Here is a 10916-nt window from a genome sequence, read left to right as displayed (position 1 = left end):
AAAAAACAACTTGACAAAAAAAAAAAAAAAAAAAATCATAATCCTTCATAGACTAATACCTGACTCTGTGACTGGAGGACATTTTTGAGAATCTTCTTCCATCAATCCAACCTACGACGCTAATCTCACGGATGTTCTTGTCCAGAGTTGTGACAGTGCACATTTCCTGTTCATTCAATAACAAAAATGTTGCTGTTGAAAGTTCTTTACATGAGAAAGTTGCAAAAATCTGTAATCCGTAAAAAAAAAACATAATATTAAAAAAAAACAAACAAAAAAAAAACATACATGTTGATGGCAACAGTAGATGTAAACAGGTTTGCTTCTTTGAGTGAATGTGTTCAGACCGGTATATCTAAATAGTGAGGCTGTTTCCATCATTAGTGAGTTTTCTGGTGCATTGGGATTGGAATGAATTGATCTAACTAATGGCGCCATTTTAGTTCACAAAAGGAATTATGCAAATCAGGTGCAATTGAGTGAATGCTTGGTGTTGGGAGGATGCAGCAGAATACTGCAATATGCTGTACTTTTACTGGCACATTACAGAATCTCTCCACCACTGCGATACAAACACCTGAATTGGCTTTTTAAAATGTGTTCTCAATAGCACACCATTTTGCGATTGTTTCATCATCATTTGATGAATTACTCCCACAATCAAAAATGCACTCAAACATATTACAGAAAAAGGAAGTGTGTTTGGGTTGAAAAGAATGGCAGTGATTGCAGGTGGTTAGTGAATAAGACAGGTTTTTTAATGCTGAAATACAGTGTGCAAAAGTGGCGCAAGCAGCAAATTAGCCCCTGAATGTCTTGCGTAGTTAAATTGGCTGATTCTTGTTGCTCGAGGAGCAAGTGGACATGGTTTGTAAGAAGATCTAGATTGTTTGTGTTGCTACAGTGTTCCACAAATAATGTTGGATTTATAGTCATAGTTGAAAGACAATACAGTCTCACATATCAGTTTACATATATTCCTGGTGCCTCCCGTAAAACCTAAACACCACTGCCTGTTAATGTTGTATGAGTCCAGGAACCTGCTCCTACCACACTATCTGTGGGAGCTGATGTTAAATCACAGTGAGTCGTGGGGATGGTAGCTAACTCGATATTCGTATCACCATCTTAAAGTGCTGGCAGATTTGACAGACTGGAGGTTTGTGGGTAGATTTTCTAACTGAAGATGATCACTACCTCACATTTAAGCCTGACTAAAGTACTAAACCACCAATTAAACAACATTGCAAGATACGCTGACATTAAATAAAAAAGTAGATTTTTGGCAAAGCACAAGGTTTGAAATGCAATCAAAGGTTTACAAAACTCAGATATTTGGCCATGCCTATCCCAGAAACCTCTGAAAATGGTCTTGTTCCTCCTCAGCCTTTAACAGATGTTTTAATATCAGTGCAAGGGAATGTCACTTGAAAGCCATATAGTCTTAGTGTCACATCTCATAATGTAAATATCACAAACTCTTGATTTTATAACCCTAGGAGCACTGTAGCATTAAAACGTAAAATGATGATATATCCCTGTATATAGATCCATAGTAAATAAATCCGACTCAAAATGGCTTATGAGCAAATTTGAATCATATTTTGTGATGTTAAAGATGCACTGAGTCATTTTTGTTTGTTGCACTGGTTGATTGGACACTGGTCTTTGACCTACACTGTCATCTAGTGGTGGGGAGGTAGAATAATGCAAAAGCAATAATTTTAGGTTACCCGTACCACTGTAGAAATGCTCTGTTTGCAGCCGCCCATTAATGTGTCTATTAATGGGAGGGGTCTCATAGATAAAGTAGTATTCGGCTAGTCTTGTGATTTCAACATGGTGGCACCCATGAGGTTACCCACTCCATGTAAAATAAAACAGCTGTTTGGTCTGATATTAAAACATATTTCAAACGTGTTACTAATTTATTTAGCAGTAAACTTAATGAGCAAACTTTAAATTTAAAATGACTGAGTCCACCTTTAAAGTTACCCCCCACCCTGTTTGGAGAGAGAGGGTCGGTATGAAGAACATCTAAGCAATATAAAAATGTGCAGATACACACACACATACAGTATATGTACACGCATAATAACAACTTGTTTTCAAGTATGTATTGTGAGGTTCTGTAGTTTGGTCTTCAAGTTCCAGATTCTTTAGTTTCTCACAACGATTCACAGGAAGACACAACAGGGTTTTAATCCTCTTTTATACAATACAAAACCTACGAACCTAGCGTAGCATAAGTCTCATGGTCCCATCAGCTAATCCCATTGGCTGTTAGGCATGAGCTTGCTTTCACATGCCCTTACTTTCGTCTCCAGCAAATGATGTCGCACTTAAGTGCTTCCCGGTAATGCACATTACACAGGTTTCCAGGCAAAATCAATTTTCTGCTGGTCACTTCCTGAATCATCACAGTGTCTTAAAGCAGAAGATCATTCTTAAGATATTCATTACCCTTCAGGACATTGCCACTGATATTAGTCTTGTATCATGACATGATTACTGTTTGCTTTTGTATTTTGTGTGTTGATGCTTGTGTTGTATGTATGTGGGTGCAATATGGTATTTATGATGAGAGATTATAGATGTTATTCATCATTGGCAACATCAGGAGGCCTGTATGTGTTTGTACAAGTGCATGTGAGTATGTTTGTGTGTGTCAGTGTTAGCAAGAAACTCCATTGGATAGCTGTCATTTCAATGCAATTAGCAATGTCCTTTTTCTCCCCGGCTGGCTGGTAATTGCTGTTCCTTTTTAAGTGGTATTAAATTCAGATGCAATTTAAGGGAGTGCACAGAGATTTCTATCAGAATGGACTCAATGTTGTCTAGTGGTACCCAACTGCTATCTTTTTTGATAGCAAGATAGCCGCGTTACAGGTCGTTTTGATTTAATCGATGCTGAAGACTACACCAATGGAATAGTAATTTAATTAATATAGCATTTTTCCCTTGCTCGAAGCGCTTTAAAAAATTAAAACACTAAAGTAATGATGCATCGTCATTGCATGCTATAGAGTTACGCTCCCATAGTGTCTATCTGTGCTAGTGTGGTCATGCATATGTAGGAGGTAGTGTGTAGATGTCTAAAAGAAGTACTCTGATTTTCATGTATCATGGCTCTGCAGGTCTCTGATTGGACAATTCCATTGTGTAAAACATCCCTTACATGGATGTCACTAAAATGTTGCATTCTACGTGTCACCCTATACCTTTCCATTCCATTGGTTAGACCTGATTTGTCGAAAACATTCTTAAGGGCATTAAAAGGATAGTTCATCCAAAAAGGAATATTCTGTCACCCTCATGTTGTTCTAAAAAAGTTTTAGAACAACTTAAGTCTTAAGTAAAACTTGAGACTCAAAGACTTTCTTTGAAAATATTTTTTTGTCCATACAATGACAGTCAGTAGAATTGAGTGTTGTTTTAAACCCCACTGACTTTCTTAATATAGACAAAAACAACTGAAAAAATCTTCAAATTACCTTGTATTCTACAGAAGAAAGTCATAAGGTTTGGAATGACATGAGGATGAATAAATGAAATAATTTTCATATTTGGATGAACTATCCCTTTTAAGTCAAACTCAGAATTCAGTGGGTATGGAATCAGAGGCGTCATGCCCATTCAAAGTGAGGGGGCACGTGCCCCCTCAGATTTTTGAGCCAAGTGGATTTTGAATTCAGCTTCCAAAAGACAAAAAATAGCAAATTAATATTTTCTATATTTAATACAGTCATACCAGCGTGATTATAGCGTTCAGTGCGTCATATCATCAGCTGCTAAATTCAAGAGAGTGCTTGAACTAGACTGTCAGTGAAAATGTTCTTTGATCATGTAAATGTTCTTTGCTCTCTTTCTGTACAATGAAAGTGTTATGATTAGTAGCCTAACTTGCAATGTTTTTTTACATTAACTTTCAATGTTAAATTCACATTAAATATAAACTCAGTCGTAATAAAAATATGTTATGGCATGACATCCATATCTGTTAATTAAGTAAACAGACATATGCATAGATAATAGATTACATTATTAAGTTACTTTGACCATCGCCTATAGATCAACATAATCTATAAAGGTGAGAGTCAGGATAGGCTATTTCATGATATAGTTAATGCGTTTGGGAATGTTTCGAATAAACAGGAAAAACGAAATAAAACAAGTGCTGTTGTGGCTGCTGTGTGTCACATGACGACCCCCCAAAATAATGAGTGCATGGCGGCCATAGGCTATCTCTCACGAGTGAGGAAAATGAGCGGTCAGAATGTATAGAGTATGAGAAGCCCAAGTGTCCTGTGGTGTTGTGTGTGTTCCAAGTAAACTCAACGTGCAGTTGTGTCCCACAGGTGCATGAGAGGTTTCTGCCTCTCTTTTCCTCTTCTTATTCCACCTGAGTGATGCTCTACAGTTTATCAGTAAATGATCTTCCTTTTTGCACAAACACAACACATAAACATTTTGTAAAGAAGTGATACTTCCTTTGTTTCATGCCTAGAAATGATAATAAATGATTTTAAAATGTGTCTTGGTGTGTGGTTTATAAAGCAGTTATAAAGGCCTGCGCACAGCACTCTGACATGCCTCTCCTGTGGCTGTGGCTGCAAAAGAAGAAAAAAAAGAGCTTTCTGCCCTTGCAGTCAATCACATTCAAAGTCACTCATCTGTCTCTCTAGCTTTTGCTTTCCTTCTCCCCGGCCTGTTGCTGGCAGGGTGCAGAGGGACCATCCCCCTTTTGGTTTTCTTCTCTGTCACTCCAACAGCACATAGTTTCCAAACTAGTTCATGGCTGAATGCAACAGACGTGTCTTATTTATACAGAGGTAATTGTAAACAGTTTCTATTAATAGTATGTCAGCAGGCACAGAAATGTAATTCTTTTTTTTTTCTTCTTGGCTTTCTGTTTTATTGTGCCAGAACACATTATTATGATACAACACATGCACAAAGGTGACTTGCAAACAGTTTGCAAGATAAATTACATGTATTATATTTATTTGCATACAAATATATGAAAAGAAAAATAATTATTCACTCTAAAAATTAAAATTCTGTCATTATTTACTCACCCTAATGTTGTTCCAAGCTCCATCCATCCATTCTCCAAACTGTTTGTCCTGTAGGGTAATGGGGATGCTGGAGCCTACCCAGCATCTTGGGTTAAAAGCAGGGAAACACCCTGGACAGATGGTCAGTCCATCACAGAGCACAGGCAGAACATTCAAACTCCACACAGAAAGGCTTCCTGACTTAAGCTGGGACTTAAACCAGGGACCTTCTTGCTGTGAAGGTTAACACTGAGCCAACATGCCACCCGAGGATAAAGCACCTGGTATTCCCAGGCAGTCTCCCATCCAAATACTAACCAAGCCAAACTCTGCGTAGCTTCTGAGATTAGATGAGATCCAGCATTCCAAACTCATATTTATTTATTTTTTAAATACATTTTTATTTTGTTTCTAAGTAGGATAAATCCATTTTCTTCTTGTTTCCTTATTTAATTTTTTTACACACCAAAAGTTCATTGTTGCCACAGCCTGTCAAGCTCCAAAAAGGACACTATTTTCACTGATAATCTTGACCTCCTCTGCAGCTCTCAAATCAAATATGGTTCAGGCTGGACGTCAATAAATACAAAGCTCACTGGTTTTCGAGAGTCTCATAACCAACATCATGACATCAATCCGTAATGGCATACAGTTTTGAAACAAATAAATAATGACAGAATTTGAGTGAAATATTCCTTACATATAAGGGATGTTGGTTCTATAAAGAACTGCACAGCCAAAAAATCTAATCTCAATGTTACTTTTTACATCTTTTCAGACCCTGAACTGAATGAACCCCATAAACTGTCTAAAGAGGAAATCTCACTGGCTGTGTCCAAAATCGCCCCATATTGTGCATTATTTGCAGTGATGTCTAAAAGCATAGTGGATATTATAGTGTACTCATTTAATCCCATAATGCACCTAAATAATGAATGAACAAACATGAATGAATTTGCCCACTCATTTTCTTTCACTTATTCAGTAAAGTATATTAGTGGAGTAATGTAGGGAATAGTGAACGAGGGTAGTTGTCGATTTCGGATACAGCTAATGTTTAGTGTTACTTAAACGGTTGATCCAAACACAACTACACAGCAAAAACTGCTCTCTAGCTTTCCAGGCATACAAACTTCGAGGTGATCAGAATTCAGCGTTTCAAACTATGTCAGCAGTAAGTGGAAAAACTAAACCCATGTCAATCCCTCAGAGTGATGGATGAAATATGGAAAGAGGAGCGCTGTTCTTTCCTTCATCTGTGTCACATGGGTTGTAAAATGGATAGAGCGGCACTAGAACAGTCCCCATGTAGAAAGAAAAGAGTGGCGTCATGGTGACAGCATTGTAGAAAGACACCTCCTCCTTAAGCGGCACTAGAACAGTCCCTATGTAGAATGAGAAGAGTGGCGTCATGGTGGCAGCATTGTAGAAAGAAACCTCCTCGTTATCACAGTCCAGGAAGATGCCGATGCGGATGGGGAGGGTGTATGAGAGCACCTTTGTGGGCTTTGGGTGGGTGCAGGCCATGATCAAGCCATTTCTGAGGGACAGTGTCCACAGTCCGTTTAACGTGGAGGAAGAGTCCATCTCTCCACGGGGTATGTCCGCTCTGGCCACACCCACTCGCCAGGCGGTCTTGCCTTTCACCTCCACCTCCCAGTAATGACGGCCATGAGTGAAGGCCTCTGACCCCATCACGCAATAATAGAAGTGGAAGCGCTTCGGGTTCCTTTCGGCTGGGTTCTCGTTAGGCTGCACCTTGTCTTCCTCGAACGTCACTGAAGTTCTCTCAGCTGAGAAGGTCAAGTGGGGATGTGCCGTTTCAGGGTCAAAAGTCAACGTGGATATGTCTGTGTATGCAAATAAGTCATTCAGAATTGATTTACATCAGATTAATTAGTAATATGTAGCACAATAATTTTAATGTAACAAACAATACACATTTAACTTACAGTTACTAGACTATAGTAGTGGTGTTTCGTTTGTGAAAGATTTGTTTTTTTTAATGAATTATTCTCATCCTCTTTCTCAAACTAACTTATATTTTTCTTCTTTTAGAGTCTCCTGATTGAAGAACATGGCTTTTTGTCTTTCAATGACTGACTATAGCACGTAATAGCATGCGAGCATTTTGAAGTAGCAAATCATACATTCATTCTACTGAATGACCGTACTGTGTACTTCCTTCACTGAACAAGTTAGTGATTTGCGTCTGAACGGCTTGAATGAACACAATCGCTGCATCCAAAATCAAATAAGCTTCCCTACTATACAGTATGTGGGAAAAGAGTATGCCAAAAGTGTGGTATGTCCGAATTCATAGTATTTGAAAAAAAGCAGGCGAAAAGTACCCGGATGACCTACTACTTCCGCCTGGATTCTGTGCAGTTCATGGACACCATAATTCCAAGATGACAACACGTGACGTTCTACTCGGTGCTGTCCATGTCCTCAAACTCGTGGGTAGCCTCTAAGTAGGGCCTAAATGAATCTGGCTGTGGTCAGGTGGTACAGCAGTCATGTGGTCCAAGTTGTAGCTCTCAGAACATTCCGAGCTTACAAATTGTAATTACGAGTTCTGCGAGCAAGTGAGCACTTTGGTTTTGATAGTGTTGCCATAGAAACGCATAATTCAGCTTAGAGTAGAACGTCACGTGTTGTCATCTTGGAATTACAGTAATTACGACATGGCGTGAATGCTTTTACTATCCCATGAGGCCACGGGAGAGCATTTATGAATGGCAGTGAAGCAACGCAACTGATGCTGGTAGGTCACATAATAGTAACAACATGGCGGACATAATATGTCAGAATTTCATTCATGATATTACCCATATTCATTCTATATAGAGCATACTTTTTAATGGTTGCGAAGTAAGTTTAAATTCAAATGTGTTACCTACTCTGACAGTACACAATTTCGGACACACGGAATGCTTTAATCACTTTGTTTGATGTAACCTGCAGAAATAATCACTGAACGAATCATTGATGAACTGATTCAAAACATTCGAGTCACTGGGATGAACCTAATCACCACCACTATAGTGAGAATTTGATCTGTAAAGGACATTAAAATGTTTCAGATTTTTATTACATTTTAGTATGTAATAAAATTATATTATTTAATATTTAGTCTTAGTACTTGGGTAGAGGGATGTTTTCATGTGTTTCCAGATCCGGTACTGAATGGGCCCCACAAACTGACCAGAGAGAATTTCGCTGTCTATTGGGGGAGGACGAATGAAATTCACCTCACATCTGATAAAGATAAACAATGATAGCTGAACAAGAACAGAGGTAGATGGTGAACAGAATGAGAAAAGTAACAACAATGATTATGATTATATGAGAATCAGAGACCAAGTGAGTAAGAATAAATGGAAAAGACACTTGCCTTTTCAGAAGCTCTTTGATTTCCTAAATGGATTTAAAAATATAGTGTTTAGAGCAAGAATGTTCAGATTCAAAGTCATGTTTTGCTGCCTGAATGCAGCAGTCAGCTCTTAAGATTCCTCACTCTTTCAATCATGTGATTGTTTAGGCACTTGATCTGAACAGAGTCAAATGGCATCTAGCATGTTCTGTGGGTGTCAACTGCATGAACTATGAAACTAACCCTGTTAGAATTTTACAGTAAATATGTGATGTGGTCAGAGTAGATGATTTCTAGTAGTTAAATGCACAATAATAAAATAAAATAAAAAACTTTGTTTAAATTAGACAATCCACAGAGGATAAGGAATTGTTTCTCTCCCAGTGCAGGTCACTACACTACTTAAAGCTTAAAGATAAAGATTTTACTGCTTAGTCTGTCAGACAACTTAAAATGAAAATCCACCTTCAAAAGTTTTGGGCTGTGATCTTCCCGCAGTTTGCAGTTCAGTGTCTCGATGGCTTTCTCTAGATCTCTACTCTGCATGGCAATCTTTCTCTCTCTCTCTCTTTTAAGATCTTCACTCGTTTGTCCCTTTCCTTCCTCAGCTGCTCCAGGTCTGTCTCTTCCTCCTCATCCAGGAAACGATGGAGGTTTTGGAACTCTGCTCGAATTTCATGTTCTATCTCTTCAAATCTGTTCTGTGAAAAAGCAGAAAAAAGAGACATTAATGACTTAATGAGAAACACGAAGGAAGAGAGACTAATAACTCTGGAGAAAAGAGCAGGCTGAGATTAGCTTAATAATTAAGTTATTACTCAAATTTAATACCAGAAATTGTTCATTAAGAGTTTTACATGCTGCAGAATTTATACAACTTGATGACATGATGACATGCATCAAGAGTTATTTAAATATGCATGTTAACCGTTTCTGAATGGGCCATATAAAAAGCTCTAAAATGGTGCTGGGGGTCTGAAGAAAAGTTTAGAATTTACAAAAAAAAAGAAAGAAAAAAAGATGAAAATAGGATAGATAGATAGAAATAAAATGTTTTCTAAAACTTGACATTATCACATGACAGCCAGAGCCTTATTTTTTCAGTAACGGAAATGGTGGGTTGAAATAAAAAAGTAATGTCATATTATCAGAAAGTAAATACTGTATTCTGTTTTACATATTTTATAATATTGTTAATTTTATTTTTGGAAGGAGTTTATTTTGTAATATTGACACATATTTTTGTTTTGTGAGTTATCTTTCCATGTCAGCCAGTAAGTGGTGTTGTGAAGAAAAGGCCATTAATACTCATTTAGTCATATAAATATTACCAAGGTAAATCAGGCAGTACCTCGACCTCCAGTGCGTCCACAAAGGCCTCTTTCTCAGCTTCGTTACATTCATCAATTTCATGCTTGATCTTTTTAATCGTCTGAATAAGCTTCTCCTGAAACACAAACAGGCACAAAATCAGTTTGTAGTGTAATAAGCTGACTTAGTAAGTACACTAATTAGATTATAACACTGTTTGCATAGTTAGCCCTAAATGTAATCCTAAACAACAGATTTTCCTTTTATTCCAAATGACACATTCAAACACTTGTCTCACTTCAAACCTTCTAGAAATAGAAACAGTTCACACTGTGTATTTCACCTTCCATGACGTATGAAGGTGACAGTTTATTCTTACCTTTTGGGCACCAAGGAGAGAGTTGTTAAAGTTGTTCTTTGTGTCCTTCATGTGATTTGTGTGCATTCCAGTTTTCCTTGTCAGAACAAAGCAGACAGAACTCTGGGATCTCACGTGTGTGTGTGTGTGTGAGGAGTTAAATCAAGCTGAGTGATAGATGTGTATTAGAAAGACACGTACAGAGAGAGAGAGAGGAAGGACAAAGGCAATATGAGGGCAATATATCAAAGGAGGGCGACAGGCTGATTGGTTCAGAGGCTGGAGGTGACCAACACATTCGACTGATCTAAACAAGTTACTTTAAAAATAAATACAATATAATATCTGGAATGGCTCTGACTTTACATAATAGGATGTAAACAAAAGAGGAGAAAAGCAAAGGGAGGTATTGTGGGGTCCACAGCTGTCTCACTGCACCACACGAGCGATTTATGGAAGTGAGGGAAGAGATATTCTATTTCTGTCTGCAACAAGAGCCAACGTCAGAGAACAGAGGCAGACTATTACAGGCAGCAAGACAGACAGAAGGGCTGGCGAGGGGCTTATATTTCACTCTGTAAGGGGTCTGACACAAGATTTTTTTTCTGTGTATGTGTAAATGCACAAATGATATATAACAGCAAAGAAAGAAAGACTATGTGCCTGTGTTGTATGTGCAAACAAAGGAAGATTATGTTTCATAAAGAGCAGTCTGTCAGGCAAAGATTTTTCAAATATTTCTGTGGAATAGTCGAGGGCAGAATTGTATGACAAGAAAAATCCTTTGTGGAATACGTCACCTCTCTCTCTCTCT

The 10916-nt window shown here is 38.0% G+C and overlaps 1 pseudogene; it reads right to left on the bottom strand.

Annotated features, from left to right (window-relative positions):
* Positions 1-5595: 5595 nt before the first annotated feature.
* LOC107671166 (zinc-binding protein A33-like) lies at positions 5596-10261 on the bottom strand (annotated as a pseudogene).
* Positions 10262-10916: the final 655 nt, after the last annotated feature.

Source organism: Sinocyclocheilus anshuiensis, unplaced genomic scaffold (genome assembly GCF_001515605.1).
Source record: "Sinocyclocheilus anshuiensis isolate Anshui unplaced genomic scaffold, SAMN03320099.WGS_v1.1 scaffold1286, whole genome shotgun sequence".
NCBI lineage: Eukaryota > Metazoa > Chordata > Actinopteri > Cypriniformes > Cyprinidae > Sinocyclocheilus > Sinocyclocheilus anshuiensis.
This window is presented reverse-complemented; position numbering and strand designations above follow the sequence as displayed.